Source organism: Brienomyrus brachyistius, unplaced genomic scaffold (assembly GCF_023856365.1).
Source record: "Brienomyrus brachyistius isolate T26 unplaced genomic scaffold, BBRACH_0.4 scaffold79, whole genome shotgun sequence".
Classification (NCBI taxonomy): domain Eukaryota; kingdom Metazoa; phylum Chordata; class Actinopteri; order Osteoglossiformes; family Mormyridae; genus Brienomyrus; species Brienomyrus brachyistius.
Genome location: NW_026042354.1, coordinates 30,485 through 49,950, shown reverse-complemented (window position 1 = coordinate 49,950; position 19,466 = coordinate 30,485).

Genomic DNA, 19,466 nt, shown 5'->3' with positions numbered 1-19,466 from the left:
GTCAGTACAACGTCTTTATACGGAGTCTCCTATCAGAGGCGTGATTAATCTGCCAATAAAGCAGACCTTTCACAGAGGGGTGGGGATGGCAAGGGGGTCTGGGAACCTGCCCCTCCTGTCTAACGGGGGCGTAAGCAGACCTTTCACAGTGGGGTGCAGGGTGGCAAGGGGGCCTGGGTACCTGCCCCTCCTCTCCGACGGAGGACGAGTAAGCAGACCTATTACAGGGGGGTGGGGCTGGCAAGGGGGCCTGGATACCTGCCCCTCCTCTCCGACGGGGGCGTAAGCAGACCTATTACAGGGGGGTGGGGGTGGCAAGGGGGCCTGGGCACCTGCCCCTCCAGTCCGATGGGGGCGTAAGCAGACCTTTCATAGTGGGGTGCGGGGTGGCAAGGGGGCCTGGGCACCTGCCCCTCCTGTCCGACCGGGGCGACAGCAGACCTTTCACAGTGGGGTGGGGGTGGCAAGGGGGCCTGGGCACCTGCCCCTCCTGTCCGACCGGGGCGACAGCAGACCTTTCACAGTGGGGTGGGGGTGGCAAGGGAGTCTGGACTCATGCCCATCCAGTCCGACGGGGGCGAAAGAAGACCTTTTACAGAGGGGTGGGGGTGGCAAGAGGGCCTGGGCACCTGCCCCTACTGTCCGACGGGGGCGAAAGCAGACCTTTTACAGTGGGGTGGGGGTGGCAAGGGGGCCTGGGCACCTGCCCCTTTAGTCCGACGGGGGCGTAAGCAGACCTTTTACAGTGGGGTAGGGGTGACAAGGGTGCCTGGGCACCTGCCCCTCCGGTCCGACGGGGGTGTAAGCAGACCTTTCATAGTGGGGTGGGGGTGGCAAGGGGGCCTGGGCAGGTGCCCCTCCTATCCGACGTGGAGGTAAGCAGACCTTTTACAGTGGGGTGGGGGTGGCAAGAGGGTCTGGGTAACTGCCCATGCAGTTCGACGGGGGCGAAACCAGACCTTTTACAGTGGAGTGGGGGTGTTAAGGGGGCTGGGTACCAGCCCTTACTATCCGAAGAGGGCGAAAGCAGACCTTTTACAGTGGGGTGGGGGTGGCAAGGGGGCCTGGGCAGGTGCCCCTCCTGTCCGACCGGGGCGACAGCAGACCTTTCACAGTGGGGTGGGGGTGGCAAGGGGGCCTGGGCACCTGCCCCTCCTGTCCGACCGGGGCGACAGCAGACCTTTCACAGTGGGGTGGGGGTGGCAAGGGTGCCTGGACTCATGCCCATCCAGTCCGACGGGGGCGAAAGCAGACCTTTTACAGAGGGGTGGGGGTGGCAAGAGGGCCTGGGCACCTGCCCCTCCTGTCCGACGGGGGCGAAAGCAGACCTTTTACAGTGGGGTGGGGGTGGCAAGGGGGCCTGGGCACCTGCCCCTTTATTCCGACGGGGGCGTAAGCAGACCTTTTACAGTGGGGTAGGGGTGACAAGGGTGCCTGGGCACCTGCCCCTCCGGTCCGACGGGGGTGTAAGCAGACCTTTTACAGAGGGGTGGGGGTGGCAAGGGGGCCTGGGCACCTGCCCTTCTTGTCCAACGGGGGCGTAAGCAAATCTTTCACAGTGGGGTGGGGGTGGCAAGGGGGCCTGGGCACCTGCCCCTCCTGTCCGACGGGGGCGAAAGCAGACCTTTTACAGTGGGGTGGGGGTGGCAAGGGGGCCTGGGCACCTGCCCCTCCAGTCCGACGGGGGCGAAAGCAGACCTTTTACAGTGGGGTGGGGGTGGCAAGGGGGCCTGGGCACCAACCCCTTTTGTCCTATGGGGGCGTAAGCAAATCTTTCACAGTGGGGTGGGGGTGACAAGAGGGCCTGCGCACCTGCCCCTCCAGTCCGACGGGGGCGTAATTAGACCTTTCTCAATGGGGATGGGGTGGCAAGGGTGCCTGGGCACCTGCCCCTCCTGTCCAAATGGGGCATAAGCAGACCTTTTACAGTGGGGTGGGGGTGGCAAGGGGGTCTGGGCACCTGCCCCTACTATCCGACAGGGACGTAAGCAGACCTTTTACAGTGGGGTGGGGGTGGCAAGGGGGCCTGGACAACTGCCCCTTCTGTCCGACAGGGACGTAAGCAGACCTTTCATAGTGGGGTGGGGGTGGCAAGGGGGCCTGGGCACCTGCCCCTCCAGTCCGACGAGGGCGTAAGTAGACCTTTTACAGTGGGGTGGGGGTGGCAAGGGGGCCTGGGGACCTGCCCCTCCTGTCCGAAGAGGGCGAAAGCAGACCTTTTACAGTGGGGTGGGGGTGGCAAGGGGGCCTGGGCACCTGCCCCTCCTGTCCAAATGGGGCATAAGCAGACCTTTTACAGTGGGGTGGGGGTGGCAAGGGTGCCTGGGCACCTGCCCCTCCTGTCCAAATGGGGCATAAGCAGACCTTTTACAGTGGGGTGGGGGTGGCAAGGGTGCCTGGGCACCTGCCCCTCCTGTCCAAATGGGGCATAAGCAGACCTTTTACAGTGGGGTGGGGGTGGCAAGGGGGCCTGGGGACCTGCCCCTCCTGTCCAAATGGGGCGTAAGCAGACCTTTTACAGTGAGGTGGGGGCGGCAAGGGGACCTGGGCACCTGCCCCTCCAGTCCGACGGGGGCGAAAGCAGACCTTTTACAGTGGGGTGGGGGTGGCAAGGGGGCCTGGGCACCTGCCCCTCCTGTCCGACGAGGGCGAAAGCAGACCTTTTACAGTGGGGTGGGGGTGGGAAGGGTGCCTGGGCACCAGCCCCTACTGGCCGAAGGGGGTGTAAACAGACCTTTTACAGTGGTGTGGGGGGTGACAAGACGGCCTGGGCACCTGCCCCTCCTGTCCGACGGGGGCGAAAGCAGACCTTTTACAGTGGGGTGGGGGTGGCAAGGGGGCCTGGGGACCTGCCCCTCCTGTCCAAATGGGGCATAAGCAGACCTTTTACAGTGGGGTATGGGCGGCAAGGGGGCCTGGGCACCTGCCCCTCCTGTCCAAATGGGGCATAAGCAGACCTTTTACAGTGGGGTGGGGGTGGCAAGGGTGCCTGGGCACCTGCCCCTCCTGTCCGAAGAGGGCGAAAGCAGACCTTTTACAGTGGGGTGGGGGTGGCAAGGGGGCCTGGGGACCTGCCCCTCCTGTCGAAATGGGGCATAAGCAGACCTTTTACAGTGGGGTGGGGGTGGCAAGGGTGCCTGGGCACCTGCCCCTCCTGTCCAAATGGGGCATAAGCAGACCTTTTACAGTGGGGTGGGGGTGGCAAGGGGGCCTGGGGACCTGCCCCTCCTGTCCAAATGGGGCGTAACCAGACCTTTTGCAGTGAGGTGGGGGCGGCAAGGGGGCCTGGGCACCTGCCCCTCCAGTCCGACGGGGGCGAAGGCAGACCTTTTACAGTGGGGTGGGGGTGGCAAGGGGGCCTGGGGACCTGCCCCTCCTGTCCAAATGGGGCATAAGCAGACCTTTTACAGTGGGGTATGGGTGGCAAGGGTGCTTGGGCACCTGCCCCTCCTGTCCGACAGGGACGTAAGCAGACCTTTCATAGTGGGGTGGGGGTGGCAAGGGGGCCTGGGCAGGTGCATCTCCTATCCGACGTGGAGGTAAGCAGACCTTTTACAGTGGGGTGGGGGTGGCAAGAGGGTCTGGGTAACTGCCCATGCAGTTCGACGGGGGCGAAACCAGACCTTTTACAGTGGAGTGGGGGTGTTAAGGGTGCCTGGGCACCTGCCCCTCCTGTCCAAATGGGGCATAAGCAGACCTTTTACAGTGGGGTGGGGGTGGCAAGGGTGCCTAGGCACCTGCCCCTCCTGTCCGAAGAGGGCGAAAGCAGACCTTTTACAGTGGGGTGGGGGTGGCAAGGGGGCCTGGGGACCTGCCCCTCCTGTCCAAATGGGGCATAAGCAGACCTTTTGCAGTGGGGTGGGGGTGGCAAGGGTGCCTGGGCACCTGCCCTCCTGTCCAAATGGGGCATAAGCAGACCTTTTACAGTGGGGTGGGGGTGGCAAGGGGGCCTGGGGACCTGCCCCTCCTGTCCAAATGGGGCGTAAGCAGACCTTTTACAGTGAGGTGGGGGCGGCAAGGGGGCCTGGGCACCTGCCCCTCCAGTCCGACGGGGGCGAAAGCAGACCTTTTACAGGGGGGTGGGGGTGGCAAGGGGGCCTGGGCACCTGCCCCTCCAGTCCGACGGGGGCGAAAGCAGACCTTTTACAGTGGGGTGGGGGGTGGCAAGGGGGCCTGGGCACCTGCCCCTCCACTCCGACGGGGGCGAAAGCAGACCTTTTACAGTGGGGTGGGGGTGGCAAGGGGGCCTGGGCAGGTGCCCCTCCTATCCAACGGGGAGGTAAGCAGACCTTTTACAGTGGGGTGGGGGTGACAAGAGGGCCTGGGCACCAGCCCCTCCAGTCCGACGGGGGCGAAAGCAGACCTTTTACAGTGGGGTGGGGGTGGCAAGGGGGCCTGGGCACCTGCCCTTCTTGTCCAACGGGGGCGTAAGCAAATCTTTCACAGTGGGGTGGGGATGGCAAGGGTGCCTGGTCACCAACCCCTTTTGTCCTATGGGGGCGTAAGCAGACCTTTTACAGTGGGGTGGGGGCGGCAAGGGGGCCTGGGCACCTGCCCCTCCTGTCCAAATGGGGCATAAGCAGACCTTTTATAGTGGGGTGGGGGTGGCAAGGGTGCCTGGGCACCTGCCCCTCCTGTCCAAATGGGGCATAAGCAGACCTTTTACAGTGGGGTGGGGGGTGGCAAGGGGGCCTGGGGACCTGCCCCTCCTGTCCAAATGGGGCGTAAGCAGACCTTTTACAGTGAGGTGGGGGCGGCAAGGGGGCCTGGGCACCTGCCCCTCCAGTCCGACGGGGGCGAAAGCAGACCTTTTACAGTGGGGTGGGGGTGGCAAGGGGGCCTGGGCACCTGCCCCTCCACTCCGACGGGGGCGAAAGCAGACCTTTTACAGTGGGGTGGGGGTGGCAAGGGTGCCTGGGCACCTGCCCCTCCTGTCCGAAGAGGGCGAAAGCAGACCTTTTACAGTGGGGTGGGGTGGCAGGGGGGCCTGGGCAGGTGCCCCTTCTATCCAACGGGGAGGTAAGCAGACCTTTTACAGTGGGGTGGGGGTGACAAGAGGGCCTGGGCACCTGCCCCTCCTGTCCGACGAGGGCGAAAGCAGACCTTTTACAGTGGGGTGGGGTGGCAGGGGGGCCTGGGCAGGTGCCCCTTCTATCCAACGGGGAGGTAAGCAGACCTTTTACAGTGGGGTGGGGGTGACAAGAGGGCCTGGGCAGGTGCCCCTCCTGTCCGACGGGGGCGAAAGCAGACCTTTCACAGTGGGGGTGGGGGTGGCAAGGGTGTCTGGACTCATGCCCATCCAGTCCGACGGGGGCGAAAGAAGACCTTTTACAGAGGGGTGGGGGTGGCAAGAGGGCCTGGGCACCTGCCCCTCCAGTCCGACGGGGGCGAAAGCAGACCTTTTACAGTGAGGTGGGGGCGGCAAGGGGGCCTGGGCACCTGCCTCTCCAGTCCGACGGGGGCGAAAGCAGACCTTTTACAGTGGGGTGGGGGGTGGCAAGGGGGCCTGGGCACCTGCCCCTCCTGTCGAAATGGGGCATAAGCAGACCTTTTACAGTGGGGTGGGGGTGGCAAGGGTGCCTGGGCACCTGCCCCTCCTGTCCAAATGGGGCGTAAGCAGACCTTTTACAGTGAGGTGGGGGCGGCAAGGGGGCCTGGGCACCTGCCTCTCCAGTCCGACGGGGGCGAAAGCAGACCTTTTACAGTGGGGTGGGGGGTGGCAAGGGGGCCTGGGCACCTGCCCCTCCAGTCCGACGGGGGCGAAAGCAGACCTTTTACAGTGGGGTGGGGGTGGCAAGGGGGCCTGGGCACCTGCCCCTCCAGTCCGAAGGGGGCGAAAGCAGACCTTTTACAGTGGGGTGGGGGGTGGCAAGGGGGCCTGGGCACCTGCCCTTCTTGTCCAACGGGGGCGTAAGCAAATCTTTCACAGTGGGGTGGGGGTGGCAAGGGGGCCTGGGCAGGTGCCCCTCCTATCCAACGGGGAGGTAAGCAGACCTTTTACAGTGGGTTGGGGGTGGCAAGGGGGCCTGGGCACCTGCCCCTTTTGTCCTATGGGGGCGTAACCAGACCTTTTACAGTGGGGTGGGGGTGGCAAGGGGGTCTGGGCACCTGCCCCACCTGTCCGACGGGGGCGTAAGCAGACCTTTCACAGTGGGGTGGGGAGGGCAAGGGTGACTGGATACCTGCCCCTCCAGTCCGACGGGGGCGAAAGCAGACCTTTTACAGTGGGGGTGGGGGTGGCAAGGGGGCCTGAGTACCTGCCCCTTCTGTCCGACGGGGGCGAAAGCAGACCTTTTACAGTGGGGTGGGGGTGGCAAGGGTGCCTGGTCACCAACCCCTTTTGTCCTATGGGGGCGTAAGCAGACCTTTTACAGTGGGGTGGGGGTGGCAAGAGGGCCTGGGCACCTGCCCCTCCTGTCCGACGAGGGCGAAAGCAGACCTTTTACAGTGGGGTGGGGGTGGCAAGGGGGCCTGGGCAGGTGCCCCTCCTATCCAACGGGGAGGTAAGCAGACCTTTTACAGTGGGGTGGGGGTGACAAGAGGGCCTGGGCACCTGCCCCTCCTGTCCGACGGGGGCGAAAGCAGACCTTTTACAGTGGGGTGGGGGTGGCAAGGGGGCCTGGGCAGGTGCCCCTCCTATCCAACGGGGAGGTAAGCAGACCTTTTACAGTGGGGTGGGGGTGACAAGAGGGCCTGGGCACCTGCCCCTCCTGTCCGACGAGGGCGAAAGCAGACCTTTTACAGTGGGGTGGGGGGTGGCAAGGGTGCCTGGTCACCAGCCCCTCCTGGCCGAAGGGGGTGTAAGCAGACCTTTTACAGTGGTGTGGGGGTGACAAGAGGGCCTGGGCACCTGCCCCTCCTGTCCAACGGGGGCGAAAGCAGACCTTTTACAGTGAGGTGGGGGCGGCAAGGGGGCCTCGGCACCTGCCCCTCCTGTCCAAATGGGGCATAAGCAGACCTTTTACAGTGGGGGTGGGGGTGGCAAGGGTGCCTGGGGACCTGCCCCTCCTGTCCGAAGAGGGCGAAAGCAGACTTTTTACAGTGGGGTGGGGGTGGCAAGGGGGCCTGGGGACCTGCCCCTCCTGTCCAAATGGGGCGTAAGCAGACCTTTTACAGTGAGGTGGGTGCGGCAAGGGGGCCTGGGCACCTGCCCCTCCAGTCCGACGGGGGCGAAAGCAGACCTTTTACAGTGGGGTGGGGGGTGGCAAGGGGGCCTGGGCACCTGCCCCTCCAGTCCGAAGGGGGCGAAAGCAGACCTTTTACAGTGGGGTGGGGGTGGCAAGGGGGCCTGGGCACCTGCCCATCTTGTCCAACGGGGGCGTAAGCAAATCATTCACAGTGGGGTGGGGGGTGGCAAGGGGGCCTGGGCAGGTGCCCCTCCTATCCAACGGGGAGGTAAGCAGACCTTTTACAGTGGGGTGGGGGTGACAAGAGGGCCTGGGCACCTGCCCCTCCAGTCCGACGGGGGCGAAAGCAGACCTTTTACAGTGGGGTGGGGGTGGCAAGGGGGCCTGGGCACCTGCCCCTCCAGTCCGATGGGGACGTAAGCAGACCTTTCACAGGGGGGTGGGGGTGGCATGGGGGCCTGGGCACCTGCCCCTTTTGTCCGACGAGGCCGTAAGCAGACCTTTTACAGTGGGTTGGGGGTGGCAAGGGTGCCTGGTCACCAACCCCTTTTGTCCTATGGGGGCATAACCAGACCTTTTACAGTGGAGTGGGGGTGACAAGGGGGCCTGGGCACCTGCCCCTTTTGTCCTATGGGGGCGTAACCAGACCATTTACAGTGGGGTGGGGGGTGGCAAGGGGGTCTGGGCACCTGCCCCTCCATTCCGACGGGGGCGAAAGCAGACCTTTTACAGTGGGGTGGGGGTGGTAAGAGGGCCTGGGCACCTGCTATTCCAGTCCGACGGGGGCGAAAGCAGACCTTTTACAGTGGGGTGGGGGGTGGCAAGGGGGCCTGAGTACCTGCCCCTTCTGTCCGACGGGGGCGAAAGCAGACCTTTTACAGTGGGGTGGGGGTGGCAAGGGGGCCTGGGAACTTGCCCCTCCAGTCCGACGAAGGTGTAAGCAGACCTTTCATAGTGGGGTGCGGGGGTGGCAAGGGGACCTGGGTACCTGCCCCTCCAGTCTGACGGGGGCAAAAGCAGACCTTTTACAGTGGGGTGGGGGTGGCAAGAGGGCCTGGGGACCTGCCCCTCCTGTCCAAATGGGGCATAAGCAGACCTTTTACAGTGGTGTGGGGGTGGCCAGGGGGCCTGGGCACCTGCCCCTACTATCCGACGGGGACGTAAGCAGACCTTTTACAGTGGGGTGGGGGTGGCAAGGGGGCATGGGCACCTGCCCCTCCAGTCCGACGGGGGGCGAAAGCAGACCTTTTACAGTGGGGTGGGGGTGGCAAGGGGGTCTGGGCACCTGCCCCACCTGTCCGACAGGGGCGAAAGCAGACCTTTTACAGTGGGGTGGGGGTGGCAAGGGCGTCTGGTCACATGCCCCTCCAGTCCGACGGGGGCGAAAGCAGACCTTTCACAGTGGGGTGGGGAGGGCAAGGGTGACTGGATACCTGCCCCTCCAGTCCGACGGGGGCGAAAGCAGACCTTTTACAGTGGGGTGGGGGTGGCAAGGGCGTCTGGTCACATGCCCCTCCAGTCCGACGGGGGCGAAAGCAGACCTTTCACAGTGGGGTGGGGGTGGCAAGGGGGCCTGGGCACCTGCCCCTCCAGTCCGACGGGGGCGAAAGCAGACCTTTTACAGTGGGGTGGGGGTGGCAAGGGGGCCTGGGCACCTGCCCCTCCAGTCCGAAGGGGGCGAAAGCAGACCTTTTACAGTGGGGTGGGGGTGGCAAGGGGGCCTGGGCACCTGCCCCTCCAGTCCGACGGGGGCGAAAGCAGACCTTTTACAGTGGGGTGGGGGTGGCAAGGGGGTCTGGGCACCTGCCCCACCTGTCCGACAGGGGCGTAAGCAGACCTTTCACAGTGGGGTGCGGAGGGCAAGGGTGACTGGATACCTGCCCCTCCAGTCCGACGGGGGCGAAAGCAGACCTTTTACAGTGGGGTGGGGGTGGCAAGGGCGTCTGGTCACATGCCCCTCCAGTCCGACGGGGGCGAAAGCAGACCTTTTACAGTGGGGTGGGGGTGGCAAGGGGGCCTGGGCACCTGCCCCTCCAGTCCGACGGGGGCGAAAGCAGACCTTTTACAGTGAGGTGGGGGTGGCAAGGGGGCCTGGGCACCTGCCCCTCCAGTCCGAAGGGGGCGAAAGCAGACCTTTTACAGTGGGGTGGGGGTGGCAAGGGGGCCTGGGCACCTGCCCTTCTTGTCCAACGGGGGCGTAAGCAAATCTTTCACAGTGGGGTGGGGGTGGCAAGGGGGCCTGGGCAGGTGCCCCTCCTATCCAACGGGGAGGTAAGCAGACCTTTTACAGTGGGGTGGGGGTGGCAAGGGTGCCTGGGCACCTGCCCCTCCTGTCCGAAGAGGGCGAAAGCAGACCTTTTACAGTGGGGTGGGGGTGGCAAGGGGGCCTGGGGACCTGCCCCTCCAGTCCGACGGGGGCGTAATTAGACCTTTCTCAATGGGGAGGGGTGGGGGTGGCAAGGGGGCCTGGGGACCTGCCCCTCCTGTCCAAATGGGGCATAAGCAGACCTTTTACAGTGGGGTGGGGGTGGCAAGGGTGCCTGGTCACCAACCCCTTTTGTCCTATGGGGGCGTAAGCAGACCTTTTACAGTGGGGTGGGGGTGGCAGGGGGGCTGGGCAGGTGCCCCTCCTATCCAACGGGGAGGTAAGCAGACCTTTTACAGTGGGGGTGGGGGTGACAAGAGGGCCTGGGCACCTGCCCCTCCAGTCCGATGGGGGCGGAAGCAGACCTTTTACAGTGGGGTGGGGGTGGCAAGGGGGCCTCGGCACCTGCCCCTCCTGTCCAAATGGGGCATAAGCAGACCTTTTACAGTGGGGTGGGGGTGGCAAGGGTGCCTGGGCACCTGCCCCTCCTGTCCGACGGGGGCGAAAGCAGACCTTTTACAGTGAGGTGGGGGCGGCAAGGGGGCCTCGGCACCTGCCCCTCCTGTCCAAATGGGGCATAAGCAGACCTTTTACAGTGGGGTGGGGGTGGCAAGGGTGCCTGGGCACCTGCCCCTCCTGTCCAAATGGGGCATAAGCAGACCTTTTACAGTGGGGTGGGGGTGGCAAGGGTGCCTGGGCACCTGCCCCTCCTGTCCGAAGAGGGCGAAAGCAGACCTTTTACAGTGGGGTGGGGGTGGCAAGGGGGCCTGGGGACCTGCCCCTCCTGTCCAAATGGGGCGTAAGCAGACCTTTTACAGTGAGGTGGGTGCGGCAAGGGGGCCTGGGCACCTGCCCCTCCAGTCCGACGGGGGGCGAAAGCAGACCTTTTACAGTGGGGTGGGGGTGGCAAGGGGGCCTGGGCACCTGCCCCTCCAGTCCGACGGGGGCGAAAGCAGACCTTTTACAGTGGGGTGGGGGTGGCAAGGGGGCCTGGGCACCTGCCCCTCCAGTCCGAAGGGGGCGAAAGCAGACCTTTTACAGTGGGGTGGGGGGTGGCAAGGGGGCCTGGGCACCTGCCCATCTTGTCCAACGGGGGCGTAAGCAAATCTTTCACAGTGGGGTGGGGGTGGCAAGGGGGCCTGGGCAGGTGCCCCTCCTATCCAACGGGGAGGTAAGCAGACCTTTTACAGTGGGGTGGGGGTGACAAGAGGGCCTGGGCACCTGCCCCTCCAGTCCGACGGGGGCGAAAGCAGACCTTTTACAGTGGGGTGGGGGGTGGCAAGGGGGCCTGGGCACCTGCCCCTCCAGTCCGATGGGGACGTAAGCAGACCTTTCACAGGGGGGTGGGGGTGGCATGGGGGCCTGGGCACCTGCCCCTTTTGTCCGACGAGGCCGTAAGCAGACCTTTTACAGTGGGTTGGGGGTGGCAAGGGTGCCTGGTCACCAACCCCTTTTGTCCTATGGGGGCATAACCAGACCTTTTACAGTGGAGTGGGGGTGACAAGGGGGCCTGGGCACCTGCCCCCTTTTGTCCTATGGGGGGCGTAACCAGACCATTTACAGTGGGGTGGGGGTGGCAAGGGGGTCTGGGCACCCTGCCCCACCTGTCCGAACGGGGGCGTAAGCAGATCTTTCACAGTGGGGTGGGGAGGGCAAGGGTGACTGGATACCTGCCCCTCCATTCCGACGGGGGCGAAAGCAGACCTTTTACAGTGGGGTGGGGGTGGTAAGAGGGCCTGGGCACCTGCTATTTCCAGTCCGACGGGGGCGAAAGCAGACCTTTTACAGTGGGGTGGGGGTGGGCAAGGGGGCCTGAGTACCTGCCCCTTCTGTCCGACGGGGGCGAAAGCAGACCTTTTACAGTGGGGTGGGGGTGGCAAGGGGGCCTGGGAACCTGCCCCTCCAGTCCGACGAAGGTGTAAGCAGACCTTTCATAGTGGGGTGCGGGGTGGCAAGGGGACCTGGGTACCTGCCCCTCCAGTCTGACGGGGGCAAAAGCAGACCTTTTACAGTGGGGTGGGGGTGGCAAGGGGGCCTGGGGACCTGCCCCTCCTGTCCAAATGGGGCATAAGCAGACCTTTTACAGTGGTGTGGGGGTGGCCAGGGGGCCTGGGCACCTGCCCCTACTATCCGACGGGGACGTAAGCAGACCTTTTACAGTGGGGTGGGGGTGGCAAGGGGGCATGGGCACCTGCCCCTCCAGTCCGACGGGGGCGAAAGCAGACCTTTTACAGTGGGGTGGGGGGGTGGCAAGGGGGTCTGGGCACCTGCCCCACCTGTCCGACAGGGGCGTAAGCAGACCTTTCACAGTGGGGTGGGGAGGGCAAGGGTGACTGGATACCTGCCCCTCCAGTCCGACGGGGGCGAAAGCAGACCTTTTACAGTGGGGTGGGGGTGGCAAGGGCGTCTGGTCACATGCCCCTCCAGTCCGACGGGGGCGAAAGCAGACCTTTTACAGTGGGGTGGGGGTGGCAAGGGGGCCTGGGCACCTGCCCCTCCAGTCCGACGGGGGCGAAAGCAGACCTTTTACAGTGGGGTGGGGGTGGCAAGGGGGCCTGGGGCACCTGCCCCTCCAGTCCGAAGGGGGCGAAAGCAGACCTTTTACAGTGGGGTGGGGGTGGCAAGGGGGCCTGGGCACCTGCCCCTCCAGTCCGACGGGGGCGAAAGCAGACCTTTTACAGTGGGGTGGGGGTGGCAAGGGGGTCTGGGCACCTGCCCCACCTGTCCGACAGGGGCGTAAGCAGACCTTTCACAGTGGGGTGCGGAGGGCAAGGGTGACTGGATACCTGCCCCTCCAGTCCGACGGGGGCGAAAGCAGACCTTTTACAGTGGGGGTGGGGGTGGCAAGGGCGTCTGGTCACATGCCCCTCCAGTCCGACGGGGGCGAAAGCAGACCTTTTACAGTGGGGTGGGGGTGGCAAGGGGGCCTGGGCACCTGCCCCTCCAGTCCGACGGGGGCGAAAGCAGACCTTTTACAGTGGGGTGGGGGTGGCAAGGGGGCCTGGGCACCTGCCCCTCCAGTCCGAAGGGGGCGAAAGCAGACCTTTTACAGTGGGGTGGGGGTGGCAAGGGGGCCTGGGCACCTGCCCTTCTTGTCCAACGGGGGCGTAAGCAAATCTTTCACAGTGGGGTGGGGGTGGCAAGGGGGCCTGGGCAGGTGCCCCTCCTATCCAACGGGGAGGTAAGCAGACCTTTTACAGTGGGGTGGGGGTGGCAAGGGTGCCTGGGCACCTGCCCCTCCTGTCCGAAGAGGGCGAAAGCAGACCTTTTACAGTGGGGTGGGGGGTGGCAAGGGGGCCTGGGGACCTGCCCCTCCAGTCCGACGGGGGCGTAATTAGACCTTTCTCAATGGGGAGGGGTGGGGGTGGCAAGGGGGCCTGGGGACCTGCCCCTCCTGTCCAAATGGGGCATAAGCAGACCTTTTACAGTGGGGTGGGGGTGGCAAGGGTGCCTGGTCACCAACCCCTTTTGTCCTATGGGGGCGTAAGCAGACCTTTTACAGTGGGGTGGGGGGTGGCAGGGGGGCTGGGCAGGTGCCCCTCCTATCCAACGGGGAGGTAAGCAGACCTTTTACAGTGGGGTGGGGGTGACAAGAGGGCCTGGGCACCTGCCCCTCCAGTCCGATGGGGGCGGAAGCAGACCTTTTACAGTGGGGTGGGGGTGGCAAGGGGGCCTCGGCACCTGCCCCTCCTGTCCAAATGGGGCATAAGCAGACCTTTTACAGTGGGGTGGGGGTGGCAAGGGTGCCTGGGCACCTGCCCCTCCTGTCCAAATGGGGCATAAGCAGACCTTTTACAGTGGGGTGGGGGTGGCAAGGGTGCCTGGGCACCTGCCCCTCCTGTCCGAAGAGGGCGAAAGCAGACCTTTTACAGTGGGGTGGGGGTGGCAAGGGGGCCTGGGGACCTGCCCCTCCTGTCCAAATGGGGCGTAAGCAGACCTTTTACAGTGAGGTGGGTGCGGCAAGGGGGCCTGGGCACCTGCCCCTCCAGTCCGACGGGGGCGAAAGCAGACCTTTTACAGTGGGGTGGGCAGGGGCAGACTGGCCATCGGGAGCACCGGGACATTTCCCGGTGGCCTGACGGTCGTTCTGGCCTGCCGGCTGCAGCTGTGCAGACGATCAGCCTGGCATGTGATAGGCTGGTGTGCAACTACTAATTAATTGACGGATCTCTCAATCTACGAATCAGGCAATGGCGGAGGGAAAATTACACTCCCACATGACCCAACGTCAGCGACGCACTGCCTAATATCTGGCTATATCCAGAGACAGGGTAAATCTGACTAAATCGTTCAAAAAATGGAGCGTAAACGCAGAGGAGGAGCAGAGAGGGAGCGTATAAAAAGGAAAAAAGCACTGGCCGCAGACGCAGCAAGCTGCTGCAAAATCCCAGCCATGTTCGCCAGTAAGGGAACAGGTTGGTCAAGATTACATTTACATTATATTTATAATAATTTGGCAGACGAACACTTTCATCCAAATCACTTAGATAATCACAATAGATAAAATTAAACCAACAAACGAGCAACAATATGTAAGTGCTGCTGTGCTGTGTCAAGTTTCGTTTCGTCTACATGTAGCATATTTTTATATAATAAATAAAAATGAATAAAAAGTAGACAGAATAGTGTTAGTGGGTCAAATTGTTTTAAATAATAAATAAATCAAGTAGATGGTATGGAAGAGAATACAGTATTAGTTATTTTGATTTTTCATTTCTAGTCTACAATATGTAGCCTACAATGTTTGTTTGTTTATTTATTTATTTTGAAAAGGTGACGAAGGAAGCGTCAGTAGCACTAGTGCTGCAAATGCTCCTGCTGTTGAGCTAGAGGTGGTGGACAGTTCAGCGTTTGAGTCAGAGCAGGAACCTTCAGGTAAAGTTTAAGATAAGCAAAACTAAACATGCAGGCAGCAGGCTATACTTTTTAAACAACATGTGCTTTTTATGATTTATAAGATCAGTAGTAGGACTGTGATTTTGGGGACATACAACTGATGGCTGCACAATTATAAATACAGATTATTGAACCCGCTTATTTCATATTGCAGAGCAACTAGATGTGCAGAGTGAGAGAGAGAATGATTCAGGGAAAGGTGAAGGAGACAGTGAAAGCCTTGATATCTCTTTTGATTATTTTGCCCGTCCACAGTCTAAGGATTTAGATTTTATTTTAAGTATCACCCAATTCAAACATCTGAAAGAGCCATTCCTGATGTATTACATTCAAAAGATGGCACAAACAGAAAATGGCTGACATACAATGAAAGTAATCACTCCCTATTCTGCTCAGTATGTCTTGCATTTGCAAAACCTTTAGGCAGTGACAGTGCATTTGTCAAAGGAGGTATGCAGGCCTGGAAACATACCCATCAGAGAGTACAGGAACATGAGAGAAGCAGTATCCATAGAGAAAGTGCTGAAGCCTTTTTTCTTAGAGTCAACAAAGCAGATATCCATACCCTTCTGACTGATAAGCAAATGACCGTCCACTGAGACCAGGTTAGAAAGAGAAGGCAGGTCTTGGAACGTGTGATTGATGTAGTGAAAGTTATTGGTAAATGTGACTGCAACAGCAGAGGTGGCCTGGGAGTGGAGTCAAATTCCCGGCCTGAATTATTGTCCCAGTCCGCCACTGGGGGTGGGGGTGGCAAGGGGGCCTGGGCACCTGCCCCTCCAGTCCGAAGGGGGCGAAAGCAGACCTTTTACAGTGGGGTGGGGGTGGCAAGGGGGCCTGGGCACCTGCCCCTCCAGTCCGAAGGGGGCGAAAGCAGACCTTTTACAGTGGGGTGGGGGTGGCAAGGGGGCCTGGGCACCTGCCCTTCTTGTCCAACGGGGGCGTAAGCAAATCTTTCACAGTGGGGTGGGGGTGGCAAGGGGGCCTGGGCAGGTGCCCCTCCTATCCAACGGGGAGGTAAGCAGACCTTTTACAGTGGGGTGGGGGTGACAAGAGGGCCTGGGCACCTGCCCCTCCAGTCCGACGGGGGCGAAAGCAGACCTTTTACAGTGGGGTGGGGGTGGCAAGGGGGCCTGGGCACCTGCCCCTCCAGTCCGATGGGGACGTAAGCAGACCTTTCACAGGGGGGTGGGGGTGGCAAGGGGGCCTGGGCACCTGCCCCTTTTGTCCGACGAGGCTGTAAACAGACCTTTTACAGTGGGTTGGGGGTGGCAAGGGTGCCTGGTCACCAACCCCTTTTGTCCTATGGGGGCATAACCAGACCTTTTACAGTGGAGTGGGGGTGACAAGGGGGCCTGGGCACCTGCCCCTTTTGTCCTATGGGGGCGTAACCAGACCATTTACAGTGGGGTGGGGGTGGCAAGGGGGTCTGGGCACCTGCCCCACCTGTCCGACGGGGGCGTAAGCAGATCTTTCACAGTGGGGTGGGGAGGGCAAGGGTGACTGGATACCTGCCCCTCCAGTCCGACGGGGGCGAAAGCAGACCTTTTACAGTGGGGTGGGGGTGGTAAGAGGGCCTGGGCACCTGCTATTCCAGTCCGACGGGGGCGAAAGCAGACCTTTTACAGTGGGGTGGGGGTGGCAAGGGGGCCTGAGTACCTGCCCCTTCTGTCCGACGGGGGCGAAAGCAGACCTTTTACAGTGGGGTGGGGGTGGCAAGGGTGCCTGGTCACCAACCCCTTTTGTCCTATGGGGGCGTAAGCAGACCTTTTACAGTGGGGTGGGGGTGGCAGGGGGGCTGGGCAGGTGCCCCTCCTATCCAACGGGGAGGTAAGCAGACCTTTTACAGTGGGGTGGGGGTGACAAGAGGGCCTGGGCACCTGCCCCTCCTGTCCGACGGGGGCGAAAGCAGAACTTTTACAGTGAGGTGGGGGCGGCAAGGGGGCCTCGGCACCTGCCCCTCCTGTCCAAATGGGGCATAAGCAGACCTTTTACAGTGGGGTGGGGGTGGCAAGGGTGCCTGGGCACCTGCCCCTCCTGTCCAAATGGGGCATAAGCAGACCTTTTACAGTGGGGTGGGGGTGGCAAGGGTGCCTGGGCACCTGCCCCTCCTGTCCGAAGAGGGCGAAAGCAGACCTTTTACAGTGGGGTGGGGGTGGCAAGGGGGCCTGGGGACCTGCCCCTCCTGTCCAAATGGGGCGTAAGCAGACCTTTTACAGTGAGGTGGGTGCGGCAAGGGGGCCTGGGCACCTGCCCCTCCAGTCCGACGGGGGCGAAAGCAGACCTTTTACAGTGGGGTGGGGGTGGCAAGGGGGCCTGGGCACCTGCCCCTCCAGTCCGACGGGGGCGAAAGCAGACCTTTTACAGTGGGGTGGGGGTGGCAAGGGGGCCTGGGCACCTGCCCTTCTTGTCCAACGGGGGCGTAAGCAAATCTTTCACAGTGGGGTGGGGGTGGCAAGGGGGCCTGGGCAGGTGCCCCTCCAGTCCGATGGGGACGTAAACAGACCTTTTACAGTGGGTTGGGGGTGGCAAGGGTGCCTGGTCACCAACCCCTTTTGTCCTATGGGGGCATAACCAGACCTTTTACAGTGGAGTGGGGGTGACAAGGGGGCCTGGGCACCTGCCCCTTTTGTCCTATGGGGGCGTAACCAGACCATTTACAGTGGGGTGGGGGTGGCAAGGGGGTCTGGGCACCTGCCCCACCTGTCCGACGGGGGCGTAAGCAGATCTTTCACAGTGGGGTGGGGAGGGCAAGGGTGACTGGATACCTGCCCCTCCAGTCCGACGGGGGCGAAAGCAGACCTTTTACAGTGGGGTGGGGGTGGTAAGAGGGCCTGGGCACCTGCTATTCCAGTCCGACGGGGGCGAAAGCAGACCTTTTACAGTGGGGTGGGGGTGGCAAGGGGGCCTGAGTACCTGCCCCTTCTGTCCGACGGGGGCGAAAGCAGACCTTTTACAGTGGGGTGGGGGTGGCAAGGGGGCCTGGGCACCTGCCCCTCCTGTCCGACGGGGGCGAAAGCAGACCTTTTACAGTGGGGTGGGGGTGGCAAGGGGGCCTGGGCACCTGCCCCTCCAGTCTGACGGGGGCAAAAGCAGACCTTTTACAGTGGGGTGGGGGTAGCAAGGGGGCCTGGGCACCTGCCCCTCTAGTCCGACGTGGAGGTAAGCAGACCTTTTACAGTGGGGTGGGGATGGCAAGGGGGCCTGGGCACCTGCCCCTCTTGTCCGAAGAGGGCGAAAGCAGACCTTTTACAGTGGTGTGGGGGTGGCAGGGGGGCTGGGCAGGTGCCCCTCCTATCCAACGGGGAGGTAAGCAGACCTTTTACAGTGGGGTGGGGGTGACAAGAGGGCCTGGGCACCTGCCCCTCCAGTCCGACGGGGGCGAAAGCAGACCTTTTACAGTGGGGTGGGGGTGGCAAGGGGGCCTGGGCACCTGCCCCTCCAGTCCGATGGGGACGTAAGCAGACCTTTCACAGGGGGGGTGGGGGTGGCAAGGGGGCCTCGGCACCTGGCCCTCCTGTCCAAATGGGGCATAAGCAGACCTTTTACAGTGGGGTGGGGGTGGCAAGGGTGCCTGGGCACCTGCCCCTCCTGTCCAAATGGGGCATAAGCAGACCTTTTACAGTGGGGTGGGGGTGGCAAGGGTGCCTGGGCACCTGCCCCTCCTGTCCGAAGAGGGCGAAAGCAGACCTTTTACAGTGGGGTGGGGGTGGCAAGGGGGCCTGGGGACCTGCCCCTCCTGTCCAAATGGGGCGTAAGCAGACCTTTTACAGTGAGGTGGGTGCGGCAAGGGGGCCTGGGCACCTGCCCCTCCAGTCCGACGGGGGCGAAAGCAGACCTTTTACAGTGGGGTGGGGGTGGCAAGGGGGCCTGGGCACCTGCCCCTCCAGTCCGACGGGGGCGAAAGCAGACCTTTTACAGTGGGGTGGGGGTGGCAAGGGGGCCTGGGCACCTGCCCCTCCAGTCCGAAGGGGGCGAAAGCAGACCTTTTACAGTGGGGTGGGGGTGGCAAGGGGGCCTGGGCACCTGCCCTTCTTGTCCAACGGGGGCGTAAGCAAATCTTTCACAGTGGGGTGGGGGTGGCAAGGGGGCCTGGGCAGGTGCCCCTCCTATCCAACGGGGAGGTAAGCAGACCTTTTACAGTGGGGTGGGGGTGACAAGAGGGCCTGGGCACCTGCCCCTCCAGTCCGACGGGGGCGAAAGCAGACCTTTTACAGTGGGGTGGGGGTGGCAAGGGGGCCTGGGCACCTGCCCCTCCAGTCCGATGGGGACGTAAGCAGACCTTTCACAGGGGGGTGGGGGTGGCAAGGGGGCCTGGGCACCTGCCCCTTTTGTCCGACGAGGCCGTAAACAGACCTTTTACAGTGGGTTGGGGGTGGCAAGGGTGCCTGGTCACCAACCCCTTTTGTCCTATGGGGGCATAACCAGACCTTTTACAGTGGAGTGGGGGTGACAAGGGGGCCTGGGCACCTGCCCCTTTTGTCCTATGGGGGCGTAACCAGACCATTTACAGTGGGGTGGGGGTGGCAAGGGGGCCTGGGCACCTGCCCCACCTGTCCGACGGGGGCGTAAGCAGATCTTTCACAGTGGGGTGGGGAGGGCAAGGGTGACTGGATACCTGCCCCTCCAGTCCGACGGGGGCGAAAGCAGACCTTTTACAGTGGGGTGGGGGTGGTAAGAGGGCCTGGGCACCTGCTATTCCAGTCCGACGGGGGCGAAAGCAGACCTTTTACAGTGGGGTGGGGGTGGCAAGGGGGCCTGAGTACCTGCCCCTTCTGTCCGACGGGGGCGAAAGCAGACCTTTTACAGTGGGGTGGGGGTGGCAAGGGTGCCTGGTCACCAACCCCTTTTGTCCTATGGGGGCGTAAGCAGACCTTTTACAGTGGGGTGGGGGTGGCAGGGGGGCTGGGCAGGTGCCCCTCCTATCCAACGGGGAGGTAAGCAGACCTTTTACAGTGGGGTGGGGGTGACAAGAGGGCCTGGGCACCTGCCCCTCCAGTCCGATGGGGGCGTAAGCAGACCTTTTACAGTGGGGTGGGGGTGGCAAGGGTGCCTGGTCACCAGCCCCTCCTGGCCGA